We start from the raw sequence: 20,832 nt of genomic DNA on the forward strand, positions 1-20,832 counted from the left end.
CAAAAGTTTCCTAGTTCCAGAAAGTCCAGTTGCCTCTTAAAGAAGCACCTTTGGGACATATTCACTTAATGAGCATCTTATTCATTTAATTACTGCGAGTTACTTAACAACAGAGGCAGATTGCTTCCAGTTCAGCCCGGTTCGGTCAAACTGGGCGTGGTAATCTGGCCTGGATAGCAGAACTAGCAACCTGTTCCTCCTGCAAAGCGTGTGTGAAACGAACTGGTACTGGTTTACTGATACCCTCTGCTTAACAACCATGGTAAAAAAGCTGTAAATTTAATATGGTTCACTTAACAACTAACTTGCTTAACAACATAAATTCTACTGCCAACTTTAGTCATAAGTCCAGGACTACCTTGGATGACTTAGATGGAGTACTATCTCTTTATAACGTGTTGTCAATGTGCTAGCAAGATATAACATCAGGGAAATGAATGCTTTGTGGTTGACACTTAAAGCATACAGTACACAGTGTATTTTAAAGTCTGGTTTTGATAATGCAGAGTCTTGGACTATAGCAATAATGTAATCATTTCAATAGTCCCAGAAATGCAATACTTTTCACACTAATTGCTTTTAGTGTGCAAATAGCCTTGTTGATCAAACTCAGAGCCTAGGGGAAATTGGGTTTTGGTCTTTTGGAAACTTCCTTGAAGTATATTTTTGTTCTGTTGAAATGCTTTTATTTATATGCCAAATTAAATTTGCCAGTGTTTTTGATTCATTAATTAATTCTGTTTGTTCAGATGTACCATGCTAACACAGAATTCTTTGCTAAACTCCTGCGAGGCTGTTAAACCTATGTTGAACTGATTGTGATAAATCACTTCTGAGTAAACGTCTACTCACACATCCTCATCATAAAAAAAGAAAAAGAGAGAAACATTTCTCAGATCCGATTTATTTCATTGGAGTAGTCATTGGAACATAAAATTATAGTCTAAGGTATACAATGTTCTACAGATCAGAGGGAAAAAAGGAAAATATATTAATTTCAGAAGTTGCTGCTTTAAGGAAATATGTCTAGTCTAATGAGGAGAAGGACTAGATATGATAGCAGTCTTCCAATATTTGAGGGGTTGTCACTAAGAAGAGGGGAGTTGGCTGATTGTTCAACACACCTGAGAGTAGGACAAGAAATAATGAATGAAAGCTTACCAAAGAGAGATCTAGGATAGACCCAAGGAGAAATTTCCCAATAATGATAATAATCAATCAGAGAAATGGCTCAGAAGTTATGGATTTTCCATTTCTGGAGGTTTTCACGAAGAGATTGGATAGTCCTTTGTCTGGAATAGTACAGGATCCCCTACTCAAACAGGGGGCTGGACTAGAAGACTTACAATATATTCAGTATTTCTGTATGATTATTGTACAGGAAATTATTCAGTATCTTCCATTTCGGGAGGGAGTCCCCCCCATTTCTTTCTTGGGTATTTTAAATTATTCATGGTTATTTCCTCTCAACAATTAGCTCTTTCTTATTAAAGCACAGTAGGAATGACTTTAGAATTCTGATCAGGATAGCATTTTGAAAATCTCAAAAATACCAAGCTTGGTTAGGTTTATTTTTAGTGCTCCAGAAGCCCTTGCATATTCTTTTTTCTAGGAAGTTACAATTAAGATTGGTAGAAGCAGCAAAAAATGTTGTTTTAAAAGAGCCATTTCTGACTGAAATCTTGCTGGAAAGGAAATAAAAGACTCGGGATGCAAGAAAACAAGTTCTTTTTTGCATTTCTCAGTGAATTCAAAAAGTGTTGGGAAACTATTTGAACCTTGTCCCTTGATAGGTAGAAATGGATTTCTTTAACACTCTGAGATATCTTATTTTTTGCTTCTTAGTAAGGGTTGAATTGTCACCATTTAGATAAAGTTACACACACACACACACACACACACACACACACACACACACACACAAATGTTTTTGTAGATTTTCACGGGTGTAGGTATACTGGTCTGGTTGTATTAGGGTCTTTTCCCGTGTAAGATTGAGATTGTCTTGGCAACATTTCAGCGAGGTCTCACTCGCCATCTTCAGGCTGGGTTTTGTGTGTGTGTGTATGTATATGTGTGTGTATGTATGTATGTATGTATGTATGTATGCATGCATGCATGCATGCATGCATGCATAATCTGGGCAGTGACAGAAATCAAAATATTTGATTTGATTGCTATATAGGATATTTTATAAAATCAGAGGGAAGGGTCTGAAAACACTCCATCCACATTTACTTTTTGTTAGTTTCATATACTTGAATCTGAACTTTTACCTCGTCTGAATAATCCACACTCACATTAAATAAATATGTTTCCCCAACAAAATTCTCTGTTGTATTCTACAGTTAAATATAATCTTTATTGTCATTGTACTTAAATACAACAAAATTGGTTCACTGTTTTCTGAAACAGCAATTATGAATGTTATATTATCTGAGAAACTTCCAGAAATAAATCAATTTTTCTTCTGTATTATCCATATTAAATCAAGAAGATAGTCTCTCTGCAACCCCCCCCCCCCCCGGGTAGCTTTGAAACTTTCGGAGAAATCACACAATATGATTGAATGAAAGGGATGATTTAAGTTCTTTGTTAGCTGAGATCACAAAGAGGTCACTTGTCTGAGTAGTTGTACAAATCTACTTGTGTGACACCTGTCTATTAAAGGACTGGCTTTCCAGCTGAAGCATGCTGGCATTTTGAAGTTACCTCAATAGGAGGTATCCAAAGGAGGGCTAATGGAGTGACATATATATGCTTTCATGGCCCCAATACTGTATCTTGAACACCCAACAGAGACAGAGAAGGGGGTATGCCATAACTTCCCATATACTAGAGAAATTAGCTTGAAGGATAGAAGCTCCACTATGTTTATAGAAAGAGAAATGAGTAATATTTTCCATATTAAATTTTGTATGGCATAAATCCAGTGTTTCCTTTCCTCCTCCTATTGTCTCCTTCATTGAAAAAACTAATTCTTTTGAAAGCATCATTTTTCCTACACTGACTTAGATAGCTACATTTAGGCTGAAATGAAAAGCTAATATATTTTTATGTAGATACATCGGGGTCAGGATATGTTATACATTGTGGCTATATAAAATAGATAATAGATAATAGAGATAGATGATAGATAGATAGATAGATAGATAGATAGATAGATAGATAGATAGATAGATAGATAGATAGATAGATAGAAGATAGGTAGGAGATAGATAGACGATAGATAGATGATAGATAGATAATAGACAGAGACATAGAAAAAAGAGAAAGAGAAATTATATGAAGCTGGCCTTGGCCAAGATAATTTTTAAAAAAACCCTAAAATTTACTATAATTTAATTTAATATGTCTATGACATCACTTTATTCAGTAATTAAATGAATGGGACAAATTAGCTTCTTTTACTTTTTAACTTAATTCATGGGAGGACATCCAAGGAGATCCTCCTGGGAGAAACTGGTAATAGTGCCCCGCGTTCTTTAGATAGGAGGAAGTGATAGAAAGCACTGTTTTACAATGATACAACAGTAGCTTAAGAATCCAACAGTATCATATCCAAGAGATATAATTTTTCAATAAAGTTTAGACCTTTATTGCCTGTTCAGCTAAGGAAAGCCAACATTCACATGAACATATAGAACAAGTCTAGGATGTAATACAATAATACAATAGCAGAGTTGGAAGCAGCAGTAGACAGCCCTCTCTAAGCGGTTTACAGAGAGTCAGCATATTGCCCCCAACAATCTGGGTCCTCATTTTACCCACCTCGGAAGGATGGAAGGCTGAGTCAACCCTGAGCCGGTGAGATTTGAACCGCTGAACTGCTGATCTAGCAGTAGCCTGCAGTGCTGCATTTAACCACTGCGCCACCTTGGCTCTTAAGGGACCTTGGAGGTCTTCTAGTCCAACCCCATGTCTAGGCAGGAAACCCTATACTGTTTCAGACAAATGGATATCCAACATCTTCTTAAAGACTGCAAGTGTTGGAGCATTCACAACTTCTGGAGGCAAGCTGATTAATTGTTCTAACTGTCAGGAAATTTCTCCTCAGTTCTAAGTTGCTTCTCTCGTTGATTAGTTTCCACCCATTGCTTCTTATTCTACACTCAGGTGACTTGGAGAATAGTTTGACTCCCTCTTCTTTGTGGCAACCCCTGAGATATTGGAACACTGCTATCATGTCTCCCCTAGTCCTTCTTTTCATTAAACTAGACATACCCAGTTCCTGCAACCGTTCTTCATATGTTTTAGTTTCCAGTCCCCTAATCATCTTTGTTGCTCTTCTCTGCACTCTTTCTAGAGTCTCTACATCTTTTCTACATTGTGGCGACCAAAATTGAATGCAGTATTCCAAGTGTGGCCTTACCAAAGCATTATAAAGTGGTATTAACACTTCACATGATCTTGAGTCTATCCCTCTGTTTATGTAGCCTAGAATTGTGTTAGCTTTTTTGGCAGCTGCTGCACACTGCTGGCTCATATTTAAATGGTTGTCTTCTGGGGTGTTGGCTATTTCTGCCAGCTTGGTGTTATCTGCAAATTTGATGAGTTCCGCATTTATTCCCGAATCCAAATTATTGATGAAGATGTTGAAGAGTACTGGACCCAAAACAGAGCCTTGGGGTACTCCACTGCATACTTCCCTCCGTGTAGATGCAATTCCATTGAGGACTACATGTTGAGTGCGGATGGTCAGCCAGTTACGAATCCATCTGGTGGTGATGCTGTCCAACCCACATTCTGTACGTAAGAATCCTTCCCTTAGCAGAAAGTGCTTAGTTAGCACTTTTGTCAGTGTACAGTAGAGTAACAATTTTGGCTGTGGTTGCATCAGTTTATAGATAGAATGTGGAGGCTACATTTTCAAGGAGACATGTACACAGACATGTATGTATGAATCTATGCATGCATGTATCTGCGTCTCATTCCTGATCAACAGGGAACCTGATGGAATAAGCCAATACAATAAGGGAAAAATAGAAAAGAAAAGAATAGAATAGAATAGAATAGAATAGAATAGAATAGAATAGAATAGACCTTTGAGGTCTTCTAGTCCAGCCTCCTGCTCAAGCAGAAGAACCTATACCATTGAAAATAAGTGACTGTCTAGCCTATTCTTAAAAACCTCCATTGCTGGAGCGTCCACGATTTCTAAGGACAATCTGTTCCACTGGTTAATTGTCCTGACTGTTAGGAAAATTTGCCTTAATTCCAAATTGATTCTCTCTTTGATTAGTTTCCAACCATTGTTTCTTGTCCCAGCCTTTGGTGCTTTGGAGAATAATTTGATCCCCTCTTTTTTGTGGCAGCCCCTCAAATACTGGAATGCTACATTCATGTCTCCCCTAATTCTTCTTTTCTTTAGACTAGCCAAACCTAAAACTTGCAACAGTTTCACATATGAGATGAGATGCTATAGATCCAACATTAACTGGTGATAAATAAATGCTTTACTTAATAAAATAAGTAAAGCAGCCTTGGTATCATTTCATTTCCTGAATGGCTTTGTAGGTAAATGAATTTGGTATCACCTAAGGATTGTATAAAAGGCTATGTTGAAAGAAATGTCCATCTGGGTTAAATTCCAAGTAGGAGAAAGATACTGGAAACATGGAGGCTATTTGGAAAGATGGTTTAATGGTGGACAGGACCAAATGGTTTGAAGGCAAAACGAGCACATGGAGTGTGTGTGTGTGTATGTGTATTTGTATGTATGTATGTGTGTATGTATATTTATGTGTGTGTGTGTATGTATGTATGTATATATCTATGTCTATATCTATATCTCTATATCTCTATCTCTATCTCTATCTCTATCTCTATCTCTATCTCTATCTCTATCTCTATCTCTATCTCTATCTCTATCTCATCTATATCTATATCTATATCTATATCTATATCTATATCTATATCTATATATCTATATATCTATATCTATATCTATGTTTTCTGAGGTTTTCGCGGGTGTTAGTATGTAGGTCTCTAGTTGTTCGGGTTTTCTCCCGCGTAGAATTGGAGATGTCTTGGCGACGTTTCAACAAAGTCTCATTCGTCATCTTCAGGCTGCTTCAGACTACTTCAGGCTTGGTGTTTCCAGGAGTAGTGTGAGATCTCGGCTGTTTATTCCTTTTAACTGCCAGTAGGGGATTAAATTTAACTGCCAGTAGGGGATTAAACTGATTGGGTGGGGGTTTGGCTGTGTCTTGATTGGGTGGAGGTGTGTCCTTATTTGGTGGAGGAGTGTTCTGTTCTGATTGTTTGGGGGGTTGTGTTTCATGTGAGGGTAGGTTTTTTTTTTAAAGAGGCTAATTGTGCTTTTGCAGTCTGGCTTCTTGTTCTGGGTCGTGCCTCCTCATCAGTTTGTGTTTTTGTCTGTTTTCTTTGTGGATGTTTTTTGGTGATATTCTGTGTGGCTATTGTGGGTGTGGGCCTGGTCTCATTCATCATGTTTGGGACTCGTTTGTTAATAAGGGCAGGTTTCCAAAAGGCTGGCAGGCGGGAGGTATCGTCCCGCCTGTTCATGCTGTGTGGGCGTTTTTCTATTTCAATTGCTTCTCTGATTATACGGTTGTTGAAATGTTCGGCCTTGACGATAGTTAATTGTCTGTGGTGCCTTTTATGTATGGGAGGAGGGCTTTTCCATTTTCTTGTTTTCTGTCCTGGACTTTAGTGGGGGTTTCTTTTTGGATTAGGTTGGTGAACTTATTTCTTTGGAATCCATTGGATGTCAGTACGTTAGTGAGAGTGTGTAGTTCGGTTTTTAGGTGTTGTTCATCAGCTAGGCGAGATCTCACACTACTCCTGGAAACACCAAGCCTGAAGTAGTCTGAAGCAGCCTGAAGATGACGAATGAGACTTCGTCGAAATGTCGCCAAGACATCTCCAATTCTACGCGGGAGAAAACCCGAACAACTAGAGATCTACATCTACATCTACATCTACATCTACATCTACATCTACATCTACATACATACATACATACATACATACATACATACATATATATACACATACATACATACATATATATATATATAAATTTAATTATATAATTAAATTATAATTATATTTAATTAATTATTATTTTATAGATAGATAGATAGATAGATAGATAGATAGATAGATAGATAGATAGATAGATAGATAGATAGATAGATAGATAGATAGATAGATGAAGGGAGGGAGGGAGGGAGAGAGAGAGAGAGAGAGAGAGAGAGAGAGAGAGAGAGATTATATACACACTACACACTACCTCTTGGGCTTTGTCTTGGAGCTACTTGTTCCTGTGTAAGAAATGTATTATGATTGGTTGTCAGATTCCTATACTTGGTTGAATCTTTGATTGAATGCAATCTCCCTGTCATGCCTGCAAGCCATCTTTTCTTTTTGGACTTCAGATCTGCCACACTTTCTACTGTGGGAAAATGGGAGGGGGATTATATGGAGTTGGGTGATATGTAGCCATAATAACATTCTTTTTAGAAAGTCAAGGTCATTCTTTGTCTCTGCACCTGGCCAGAACTGGATGAGTGGATTCTATCTTCATGGCAATGGGAGATTGTGATGAACTTCTGGGTATTGGGGCAGAATCTTGAACTTTCAACTGGATGGGAAAACCTGGAAGCTTTCAGATTCAGGTTTTTCCAGATGTGGGACATTTCTAATAAAGTGGAAAGGTGAGGAAACTCAAACCTCAGAGTTTTATTTCATGGAGGGTGTTTTTTTTAGAACACTTACACTTCCTAGATGCCATGCAGTGGTGGGATTCAATTTTTTTTACTGCCGGTTCTGTGGGCATGGCTTGGTGGGTGTGGTAGGGGAAGGATACTGTAAAATCTTCATTCCCACCCCAACCCAGGGAGAAGTTACTGCAAAATCCTCATTTCCTCCCGATCGGCTGGGATTCAGGAGGCAGAGAATAGATGGGGGCAGGGTTTCAATCAGAGGTGGTATTTACCGGTTCTCCAAAGTACTCAAAATTTCCGCTACCAGTTTTCCAGAACTGGTCAGAACTTGCTGAATACCATCTCTGGTGCCATGTGGTGAGTTTTATTGCTAGATGGGTAGAGGGCTCATCCTATCTTGAGGGCCATGTCTTAATCCAAATACCTGGAGCTGAAGTGGGGGAGCAGGGAGCTGCAGGATTTTTTTTTTTTTTTTTTTTTGTAGATTTTATTAGTATTTGTAGGCCGCCCTTTTCCCTGAGGGGACTCAGGGCGGCTCACATAAAATCGGGGAAGGGGAATACAGACGTTAAGATAGAGACATATAATAAAATAGTAAGCAACATACATTCATCATTCGGGAGGGGTAACTATCCTTGTCCCCAGGCCTGACGGGCGAGCCAGTTCTTAAGGGCTGTGCGGAAGGCCTGGACGGTGGAGAGGGTGCGAATCTCTACGGGGAGCTCGTTCCAAAGGGTCGGGGCTACTACTGAGAAGGCCCTCCTCCTTGTAGTTGCCAGCCGACATTGGCTGGCCGATGGAATGCGGAGGAGGCCTAATCTATGTGATCTTATTGGTCGCAGGGATGTAATTGGCAGAAGGCGGTCTCTCAAGTATCCAGATCCACTGCCATGTAGGGCTTTATGGGTGACTAATAGCACCTTGAAGCGCATCCGGAGATCAACAGGTAGCCAGCGCAGCTCGCGGAGGATAGGTGTTATGCGGGTGAACCGAGGTGCACCCACAATCACTCGCGCGGCCGCGTTCTGTACTAGCTGAAGTCGCCGGATGCTCTTCAAGGGCAGCCCCATGTAGAGCACATTGCAGTATTCCAGCCTAGAGGTCACAAGGGCCCGGGTGACTGTTGTGAGCGCCTCCCGATTCAGGTAGGGTCGCAACTGGCGCACCAGGCGAACCTGGGCGAATGCCCCCCTGGTCACAGCCATTAAATGGTGGTCAAACGATAGCTGTGGATCCAGGAGGACTCCCAAGTTGCGAACCCTCTCTGAGGGGTATAAAATTTGACCCCCCAGCCTGAGAGATGGAATATTGGTCGAATTTTTGGGAGGGAAACACAACAGCCACTCGGTCTTTTCTGGGTTGAGCACAAGCTTGTTAACCCTCATCCAGTCCATAACAGCTTCAAGGCCTCGGTTCATCACGTCTGCCGCTTCATTGAGTTGAAGCTGCTTTGTCTTTAAAACATGTTTTTCCTTTACTCATCCAGGAAAATATAATATTCTGCCTTTTTAATATGTCCTAGAATATCTAGGAGGTGGATGGGTGCTAACTTTTTTAGAGCTGCAAGGGGTCATTTTAGGATCTATAGACTAAAAATTACCAATTTTCATCATCTAGTTCCTTATTTAGCATCACTTTGCCCTTTGGATACATTTGTGTTTTTGTTTGTGTCTGAATGTAAGTACATACATCCGTGCTCATGTTTTCAATTTTTTTTTAACTTTCTGGAAATTTCTTTGAGATTTTCTGGACTAGTCTCTGCAATTTCTTGGCATGGTTTTTTCGGAACAGGTTTGCCACCAACTCCTTCGTAGGACTGAGAGAAATTGGCCCAAGATTACCCAACTGGTTTGGTGTTAACATGGGATTAGAACTCATAGTCCCCATTTTCTAGCCCAGGATCTATCTGTCAGGGTTCCAAATAACATCCAAAATTAAACCAGAGTCCAAGGCAAAGTATTCCTTCAAGTTCCAATTTATTAAGAGAGTCATGTTGGCACATCTGGGGTAAACCCGAATCTGAGCTTCCTGGGTTTTCCCAATCCAGTTGAGAGTTCATGATCTTTCCCCGACACTCACAAGTCGGTCACATGGTCCAATTTTCCACTGCCATGCTGGCAGTTCCACCCATCCAGTTCCGGTCAGATGCAGCGGTGCAGAGACAAAGGATGAGCTTGGATTCTAGAAAGGAATTTTATTTTGACAACATCACATTCTACTTCTTACTATCCCCCCTCCCAATTCCTCACTAATGAAACAGCATAGTAGAATAGAATATTAGTTTGGCAGGCCAAAGATCCCAAAAGGAACTGGCTGCAGGCCTGACACTACCTTTTGGGGAATTTTCAGAGATAGAATTAAAAATCTTGGCCCTACGCCCTCTAAGGACTTCAGAGGAATGCTGGCCATCATTTGCAGCCCTCTGGCCATACTGTTGCATTTTTGCAGAAAGACACTTTTTATTTATATGTGTTCTACCCAACTTCATTTGCTATCCAAACAAAATAAAATAAGATGAAATAAAGGTCTAGATCAGGGGTGTCAAACTGAAGGCACACGGGCCAGATCTGGCCTGCAATGTGGTTGTATCTGGCCCACGGGGCTGTCCTGGTCTGCCCAATATGAAGAGGAAAGATCAGGCCAGTCTGGCTTTGGGCTGGTCTACCCAATGCGAAGAGGAAATATGCCAGCAGTTTGGAGAGTGGTGTCAAACTAGCCACGCCCACCCAGTCAGCCATGCCCACCATGCCTTCCCGAGGTCAACCACAGCCCTCAAAGAAATTAACACCCCTGCTTTAGGTGTAATGGAAATCAGTTCTTTATCTTAGTTTACAAATTTGTGATCAATGATGAAAACCAGAATAGAAAGCATTTTCTCTCACTGAAAAGAAATAAATACAAATAAAAATAATCAGAAATAATGATATTTCTACTCAGGCTAACAATTTAAATGGTATCATTTCTTTGTAAGATTCTTTATATTATTAATTAAAAGCAAACAGTTGTATTTCAGTAAACTACAGTCCTTTCTTAAGATTCAATATGTGATAATTAGAGCTATTAAGAAAGTATCACTGGTTCTTATTTATTCTGAGATTATTATGATAAGATTGTACATACGGCATAAAAAGTTTACTCATTAAAGTTCTAGCAGAAATGTCTTTTTTTGGGGAAAATACTTTTTGTTATTCATGAGAAAGAAAATTAAATTGAGCCCCCTCTTTTTTCCTCCACGTTTCAAGATCTGTATCAGAAAATTACAGTGTTAATGCAACTTAATAAATGTGCTTATATAAATCATATATATTTATAGACAGTGAAATCGTAGAAACATTTGAAGGGGAGTGGTAGAAATGTATTTATTTAATTTATGTATTTAAAAGATTATATGGCTTCCCATCCTAAGAAAACATGGGCGGCTTACAATAACCATTAAACCAATAAATAAAGCAATCATAAAAACAATAAACCAAATCCCTGCATCATAATCCTTGGGAGAGGCCATAGAAGGCCTCTTCCTTCCATACCTTCCTTCCATGACTTGTATTTTCACAATCCCTGTACTTCAGTAAAAAGCCATGGCTTAATGCCTTTCTGAAATGCTATGGTAGGAGGGTGGGGGCCTGCTAATTGTCAGTGAGACGGTGTTCCACAGGGGTGGGTTCCGGCTTCTGTTAGTGCCTGTTCACTTAGGAATGTGCTTCGCACGCTCACCTTGATATGCACTATGTGCACATACACAGTAGTAAAAAAAATGCTTCTGCGCATGTGCAGAAGCAAAAAATAGAATGGCGGTGCCATAAGCGCTCCAATAGAACCAGTTTGGGGGCATGACTGGCCGAGTTACTACCCACTCGGCCGAACCGGTCTGAACCGATCAGACCTTGTGGAACATCAGAGGAACCCACCTCTGATGTTCCACAAGGTCAGGGTAGCCATGGAAAAGGCACACTTCTAAGAACCTGCTATGGCAAAGCCACCCCCACCCTATCTAGCAGGAGAGACAAATTCTTAGACAAAGGCTTTCCTACCAATCTACCAGGATCTATATGCTATATAGATTTTAAAGGTGATAATCAGGCCCTTCAATTGCACATGGAAAAACACTGGGAACCAAAGCAGTTTCCACAAAAAACGGTAACATGAGCAAACTTATAAGCACTGTGTATCAATATGTCCAAAGCTATTGAGTGAATCAGCAATTAAAAATTAAAGAAAACAGTATCATATACGGTACTTACCAATCTATTCCAAGAGCTGTGGTGGCGCAGTGGTTAGAATACAGTACTGCAGGCTATTTCTGTTGACTGCCGACTGCCAGCAGTTTTGCGGTTTAGCAGTTTGAATCTCACCGGCTCAAGGTTGACTCAGCCTTCCTTCCTTCCAAGGTGGGTAAAATGAGAACCCAAATTGTTGGGGGCAATATGCTGACTCTGTAAACCCTTTAGAGAGGGTTGTAAAGCACTGTGAAGCGATATGTAAGTCTAAGTGTTATAGTACTATTGCTACAGCAGCACTGAAAAAAGTGACTTATGACCATTTTTTACACTTACAACCATTTCAGCATCCCCATGGTCATGTAATCAAAATTCAAATACTTAGCAACTGACTTATATTTATGATGGTTACAGTATCCTGGGGTCATATTTTGCAACCTTCTGACAAGCAAAGTCAAAAGGGAAGCAAGATTCATTTAACAACTGTAATACTAATTTAACATCTGCAATTAACTACAGTGGCAAGAAAAGTCATAAAATAGAGTAAAACTCAACGCATGTGTCACTTAGCAACATAAATGTTGAACTCAGTTGTGGTCATAAATCGAGGACTACCTATAATGTAAAGTGATTAATCACATGAAATCTTTTCATGTTCTCCCATCAAGAGAGCTAATTTGTTCTTGGAATTTGTCCTGCGCATTATGAAGTCATGTGATCAAAATATCCTATGCTTTATAAGCACTTGCTAAATAGGGCAGTCAGAAGTTAGTGCTGAAAGTTCACAGGAACTGCATTGGAAGCACTGTCCAATTATTTCACACCAAAGGAAAATACATCTGGGGAGCAGAGCGTGTAAGTATATATGTCTCTTCTTTAAAAGAAGGCATCAGGAACATCTAACCATTTATAATGGTCTGTAAGAATGTCTTTGAAAGACAAGGGGAGAAGAACAGCTGAGACTAGACCATACTCAGATAAGAGAAAGCTTAGTCCTCAGAATGAATGAACATATAACAAGTTTCTTAGAGGTGGGGGGAAGATATGTACTTTCAGATTTGCAAGATTCTACTATTGCAACCTTACAGTAGAGATAGTGTTAATACTCATGTTTGTAATTCTTACCTCAAATGGCTGACACTAGCATCATCCAATAAAGCCCTCTGGATTGGGTGTTAAACTCAATTTTTCAATTGGGTCTAAATTCTTGCTAATTGTCCAGAGCCAAAAATCAGTATTCCTGCTCCAGCAGTTGCAAATTGAAGTTGGGGGATTTGATGAGGTTAAGATTAATCTAGGTTTGTTTGGTTTAATCATAACTGCTTCTTATTTTGTAGGAGTAGTTCATAGCATTATATTTTTTATTGAGGCCATACTTTGGCTGGTATCAAGGACAATGAGTCAAAGAAAATTAATATGTCATTTGAGATTTAATCACGCTTAAGTTTGATATTATAGGTTTTTCAAGAAGGACTAATGTGAGAACAGACAAATATTCCTGCTGGTCTAAACTGCGTTTGAATCAGCATGAGATAGTAATGGAAGTAACCATCATGAGATGTTAGAAAATAGACTCTAATTAGACTTCCGGAACCAGTGCGGATATTTTTTCAATGGAGAGTGTCATGTATTCAGCTCTGTGCCAGAAGAGGGAACCGCCCTGGATGCTGATTGGTTAAGCCGTCTGACAGTGGGGTATTTAAGGAGCTGTCAGATGGGGAAACTTCTGTTCTGTTCGTTCATAGTTTAAAGCAGTTGCGATTAGCTAGTGATATTAACAAAGGGTTTGAACTAAAGCTGTTTCGCCTCATTTGTCCACACCCACCTCCAATGTTCACAATATTGAACATTGGCAACAAAGGTGGGATGTGGAACAGAGGCAGTAGAATAGAGAGAATCGGGAATTAGGCGTGTTAGCAATACGATTTTCTCAGGGGCGAAATTAACAGTGACATCTCCTCAGAAGATTAGCAATGGCTGCCCTCCTGGCATTCACTCTTTTTAATCCCAATATTGAGCCATGGGAATCTTATATTACTAGGTTCGAATGTTTCCTCAGGGCTAACGAAGTAACTGATATGTCCAGTGACAGAAAGTGTGCTTATTTTTTAAGCGTTTGTGGACTAGAGATGTTTGATACGGCCATCTCCCTTACAGCGCCGAATTCTATACATACCATGACATGGGAGATTTTGATGGCTAAGTTAAAGTTTCATTATGCTCCATCCCCCTCCAAAATTTCTAGAAGACATGCTTTTTACCACAGAAATAAGAAGGAGGAGGAGTCAATCAACCATTATGTAGCTGCTTTGAGATCTTCTGCTTTATATTGCGAGTTTAAAGATCTCAAAGATGCCTTGATGGACAGGTTGGTGTGTGGCGTGAGGGATCTTCACCTTCAATGCTGCCTTTTAGCCAAGCCTGAGGTAACTTTCCAGTCAGCCCTGGACGAGGCAAGGGCTGCTGAGTTGTCCACTCAATCACTGGCTGTTATTCAAAATCAAACACCAATTACTCTGGCCAAATTAGATAACTCTTCAAGCACAGCTATACACCACAGTGAGGCTGGCATAGAAAATAATCCTAAAGAGGAGAAAGATGTACATAGATTGAATGGAGGGGGAAAGAAGTATGACCCTAATACAACCCCGGAACTAGTTTTGGTTGTGGGGGAAGCCACTTTAGATCTATCTGTAAATTTAAGAAGGCTATATGCAGAAATTGTGGCCGAAAAGGGCATATAGCTAAAGTTTATAAAGCCACAGAGAATGGAGATTTTGTGGTATCCTTCCCCTGCCACGCCCACCAAGCCACACCACACCAACCAAGCCTTGCCCACAGAACCTGTAGTAAAAAAATGATTTTCACCACTGGTCTGATGGTTCTCCTGGACTTGTGACTTGTGCTCAAGGACTGGATTATAGCCATGGCCTGGAAAATCTTTGCACAGCTGCATCTTAAATTGAGAAATACTGCTCACAGACATCATGCTTTAGGCACCTTTCATTTGGAGTACAGATAGTCCTCGACTTACAACCACAATTAAGTCCCAAATTTCTGTTGTTAAGTGAGACATTTGTTAAATGAGCTTTGCCCCATCTTACAACCTTTCTTGCAACAGTTGTTAAGTGAATTACTGCAGTTGATAAGTAAGTAACCTGGTTGTTAATCTGGCTTCCCTGTTAACTTTGCTTGTCCGGAGGTCACAAAAGGAGATCACATGATCTTGAGACACAGCAATCATCATAAATATGAGTCAGTTGCTAAGTATCTGAATTTTGCTCACATGATCATTGGAATGCTTACAGTCGTAAGTGTGAAAAATGGTCATAAGTCACTTTTTTCCAGTGCTGTGGTAACTTTGAATGGTCACTAAATGAACTGTTGTAAGTCGAGAACTATGGGTAGAGCCACAGTGGTATGCAATGGTTAGAATATAGTATTGCTGGCTGCCTGCAATTTGGCAGTTTGAATCTCACCAGACTGAAGGTTAACTCAGCCTTCCATCCTTCCAAAATCAATAAAATGAGGACCCAGATTGTTGGATGCAATATACTGACTCTGTAAACTCCTTAGAGAGGGCTGTAAAAGCACTATGGAGCAGTATATAAGTCTAAGTGCTATTGCTGTTCTAATCTGCTCTACATGGGATTGCTCTTGAGCAGGAGTCAAGGCTTCAGCTGATCCAGAATATGGTAGCATGGTGAAGATTGAACTCTTTGTTACTTATGGGACTACCTCTTCACAATATTTTCTGTCTGTTCCACTCGACTGGGCAAAGTTGGTGCGATCTGGTGAAGCCGTGATGCTTGATGGGTCTTCAGAATCTTGCCTTTCTGTCATGGCACCTGTCTTATGGAACATACATTAACATACAGAGGACCTTAACTCAGTTAGCCTTCCCTAAGGCAATCATACCTGGCTACTTGGATTGCAAGACGATCAAGCTTGGACTGCAAGATGATCCCTTGGACTGCAAGGCAATCAAACTGGTCAGTCCTAGAGGAGATCAACCTTGACTGCTCTTTAGAAGGCCTGATCCAGAAGATGAAACTCAAATATTTTGGCCACCCAATGAGAAGGAAGGACTCACTGGAGAAGAGCCTAATGCTGGGAAAGATTGAGGGCAAAAGAAGAAGGGGATGACAGAGAAGCAGTAGCCATGAGCTTAAATGGACTACAGAGGTGGTAGATGACAGGAAGGCCTAGACTAGAGGAACATTGTCCATGGGGTCACGATGGGTTGGACACGACTTCGCAACTAACAACAACAACCTGGCTACTTCTCCTGGAACTGGGTCCAGAGTACTAATAGAGCTCTGATGTGGATGCTCTGATGTGTATCTTTTCTTGGTGATTTTTTTTAGGGTCTTTGCTTTCCTACTTCTTATCTTGTGGATTGCAATTTTATTCTGCTTTTATGTATTTGAAACCCAGAGTGTCTTTGATAAATCAGCAGCCATGTCATTTTGTTAAATGAATGAATGAATGAATGAATGAATGAATGAATGAATGAATGAATGAATGAATAAATATTAGCAGCAGCTTCCGTAATAACGGTGACCTAGTAAATATGAATTGCATGCTACAAAAAGGCAAAGTTAAGTTTGTATGGGAGCCCATGATGGTGCTAAAAATAAAAAACTTTCAAGACCACTAACTTGACAAGCTGTAAACTGTCATGAGCAGAAGCAGTCCCTGTTTTGTGCCTAGAAGACATCAGCTATTCCAGGACTTCAAGAATGTAGAATTAAGGGGGAGAAAACAATTGGGAAGCTAGTGGGTTTAATCTGTAGCTGGGAGGTGAATCTCACAGAGGGTGGGGACAGAGTATTACCTTATCAATTAGCAAAGGTAATAGGCTAAGCATTTAGAACAGATTCTGTTCATGTCTTCTGTAATGGATTTAAACCTTCTAAGGCAGTGTTTCTCAACCTTGGTCACCTGAAGATGCGTGGACTTCAACTCCCAGAATCCCCCAGCTGGCTGGGGGATTCTGGGAGTTGAAGTCCACACATCTTCAGGAGGACCAAGGTTGAGAAACACTGTTCTAAGGCCATGATAGCGAACCTGTGGCCCATGTGCCTGAAGTAGCACATGGAGCCATGTCGCCTTGCACCTGTGGCATCACCCATTCCTCTTCCAGGTTTCTGGCGTGCATGCACATGTGATGATCACCTGCCCTTCCTGCGTGCGGCAGTGCTGTAAACTTGAAGAGCTGGTCCTCCATTTTCCGGCATGAGCATGCGTGCCAGCCAGCTGTATACTCGCATGTGCATGCGCAGCAGTAACTGAGAAAACTAGCTATCTGGCACACATGCGCATGATGGAAACCAGAAGTTCATTTTTTGGCATGCGCATACCTCCTGAGCAGCTCCTCTTCTGGGTTGTGGTCCAGAGGAAAGTGCGTGTTCTAAGGTATTGTAATTTAGTTGTCTTTCTTTTTCTTGTGGTCTGTACTCTATCACTGCTACTTAGAGGTAAGTTACAGCAGTGGTCCCTAAGTTTTCTAGTGTGGCCCAGTGCTGCTGGTGGTGGTAAATTTCAGAAGAATGCACACATGCATAGTTCCATTTATGTGAGTGATGGGTGTGTGCATGTGTCCTCCGCTCACATTAGCGGAGAGCACTTGAGCAGAGGGCACTTGAGAGGAGAGTGCTTGCATGCAAAGCTCAATTCGTGCAAAGCTCCATTCATGCAAGTGGAGCTTCACATGCCGCTTGCCCATCCCTTCTATGGCCTTGGCTCAAACAGGCCGTGGATGGCTAGTGAGCCTTGGGCCATGGGTTGGGGACCTCTGAGTTACAGAATGTTATTGGAAACTGAAATATTGATTCATTGCCTTGCTGCCATTTTGACCCTTGACAGTGTGATGCCACAATAACATCTTGTCCTTTCCCACTGCTTTGACCAACTATGGTCAGTGACAGAAGAATCCAGGAATAAAGATAAAGATTTCCTCGCACATATGTGCTAGTCGTTCCCGACTCTAGGGGCAGTGCTCATCTCCGTTTCAAAGCCTAAGAACCCAGCGCTGTTCAAAGACATCTCTTGGGTCATGTGGCTGGAATGACTAAACGCCAATAGCACACGGAACGCTGTTACCTTCCCACAAAGGTGGTTCCTCTTTTTCAACTTGTATTTTTACACGCTTTCAAACTGCTAGGACAAGTAACAGGGGCTCAATCCGTTAGGTGGTTCTAGGGATTCAAGCCACCGAACTGCCAACCTTTCTGATTGACAAGCTCAGTGCCACTGAGCCACCACTTAATTTAGGAATAGGTTAATCCAAATGTTTGAAGAGAATTAAATGAAGGGAAACAAATAATGTAGTGGTATTGCAAAATGCACTTTCAAAAAGCCTAACTACACTTTGTAGTAGCTGAACATGGCAAGACACAAGACACAAAAATGGAAGTAGAAAGATTTACATTTTATGTCCTTTTCTATTCTCATCTAATATTAACTTTTTATAGTTACTTCACAATTTGCACTATTCAGTTTTTAGGATGAGAATCTAAATTTTCTTTCAAATACATGTACAGACTACTACAAGGGAGCAAATTTGTCATTAGGGTTTTGGTTTAACAGAAATATAATGTATTTTGGAAAATATTCATTCCTATGGATTTAATTCTATATGAAATACAATCTTTTTGATCACAAGCCTGCACATTAAGAGTTCCATTGATTAAGTTTGTTTTAAAAAAAATCTTTGTAAAATCTCTCTTATTTCATAAGCTAGTTTATTTACCACTTAAATTAAATAACACATCTCCATATTTTTTAGATGTAAACAGCTATAGATATACACCCATAAAACAAATAGAACAGCTTAACTTAGTAAAGCAGGAATCTCACTTTAGCTGCTGTGAACTTTAATTTATGACAGTGATTAGCCAGAAAATTCTGTTCATTTAATGAATATTTGGTTATTTAATTAAGTAGGTTTATCTAGAAGCCACTCCAATTCTGAAGGTTATGGGGAATAAACCATGAAATATACTCAATTGTCACTTACTGAACAAGTGGAAATTCACATATAATGATGTCAGTGTGGTTTATTAGTCCTATGAAAGAACTTACTAGAGTAAGTGTAACATTAGCTTTTAAATGGCTGTCTCTCATCATTTATATAATAACTTGTGACAAATCCTAGTTAGCAATTTAAAAAATGCTAAGAGAATCAGACCTGCAAACTACCTAGATGAAAGCTTTCCAGAATTGTAGGTTAAACTGAAAAGTTTTTTTTTAAAAAACCTACCCCAAAAGAAGCAGTAGCAAACTACCCGTCACATCATGATGAAGAAAATTCCTAAGCACAAGTATATTTCATTTCACTTCTTTGGAAACAGGCAACAATTCATTTCAAATCATTCAACAAAATGGAAACAATTGGAGTTAAGTTTTAAATGAGTAGCCTCTACCTTTATAAATTGCACAGTTGAGATTGGATTGTACAATCCAATTAAAATGAAAAATTCATTTCTGTTAATTAAAACAGGGGGGGGGAAATGCTCCCCCCCCCAAGTGAAATCCTTGAATCCATAAAGGAGGAATTATTTGAGTAATGTTTGAAAAGGCTATTATGTACAAAATACATCACAAGGATGTGTTGTAGCCACATATTAAAACCTTTTGTTTATATAGAGTTGATTCACAATGCATGTCTCTCTCTTGTTCATGATATGCCTTTACAATATTCATGCTGATGACTTACAGATGTGAAGCATAGTACCATGACTGTTAATATTCAGCTGCCTATTGTAAAGCCAGAAATTAATCAAATTGTGCAGCTTCTTATGGCATAAGAGTGTGTTGTTAAAAAAATGTTATCCAAGGGAAGAAACTATGGGCAAATATACTATGTCTGTAGAAATAAATAAGTTTTATGATGGTTTGAATCCAAGCCTTAGAATTATTATTATATATTTTAATCAGAGTAGCCTTTCCTCATCTGGTACTCCCAGATGTGTGTGGAATACGTCTGATAGTTATTGATAATTAGAGAAATTGTAATCCATCTGTAGATACTGAATTGGGAAAACTTTTTTTTAAGAGAGAACATTCTATTCTTAGGTATTTTCTTTTGAGAAAATGTATAAAATAACTCAAAAGGAAGGAAAAAAATTGAAGAAGCTAACTACAGTACCAGATAATTATGAAAAAAATCCATTGATTATTTGATAAAGCTAAAGCAAGAATAGGAATCAATCCCCTGGCAGTGAAAATTTTAAATTTAAAATAAGCTGAAACAAAGCCTTTGAATCTTCAAACACTGTATCTTTAAGAAATTAATGGGTCCCTAAAGAAGTCTTTTTCCCTTAACCAACAATCTAACAAAAGAACCAGGATAGCCTAGTTTCTGGTCATAAAGAACTACTGTATTAAAATTTTCTCTTCTATCTTAATAGGGATGTAGAAATAATGTTGTCCCCAATTCTGAGCCTGGTGCCGAAGCCAATGATGGATGCCAGACACGAGGTGCAGGTTTTCTGGTTGCTTTTTATTGGAGTACTCCAAGGAAAAGGGTTCCTGGTCCAACGGCCAAGAACCCAGAACAAAGGATTAAGAAAGCTTTATACATTTTCATTAAAGGAGAAGGCGGGACAAGGCGGGGTAATAAGAAATATCATCTAATAAACATTTTAATAATAATTCTACAATTTGTTCTATGTCTCTAGCTGTCCCTATTCCTAAGTCTTGCCTAATGAATGCCCCAGGAGTTATGTAATACACATTTCATTTTCTGACGGCCATCTCTATTTCTAACTTTTACCTGAAGTCTGCAAGTTGTCTAATTCTTGTCACTTTTATCAACTTTCTAACTACCCATAATTGCTACAAGCTTTACACATGCATATTTCCTGTGGAGGAAGCATTCTTTGTTCTTGCCTGACAGACTCCACAATTACAATCTTCCT

The sequence above is a fragment of the Thamnophis elegans genome, chromosome Z (assembly GCF_009769535.1).
Source record: "Thamnophis elegans isolate rThaEle1 chromosome Z, rThaEle1.pri, whole genome shotgun sequence".
In the NCBI taxonomy this organism is placed as follows: domain Eukaryota; kingdom Metazoa; phylum Chordata; class Lepidosauria; order Squamata; family Colubridae; genus Thamnophis; species Thamnophis elegans.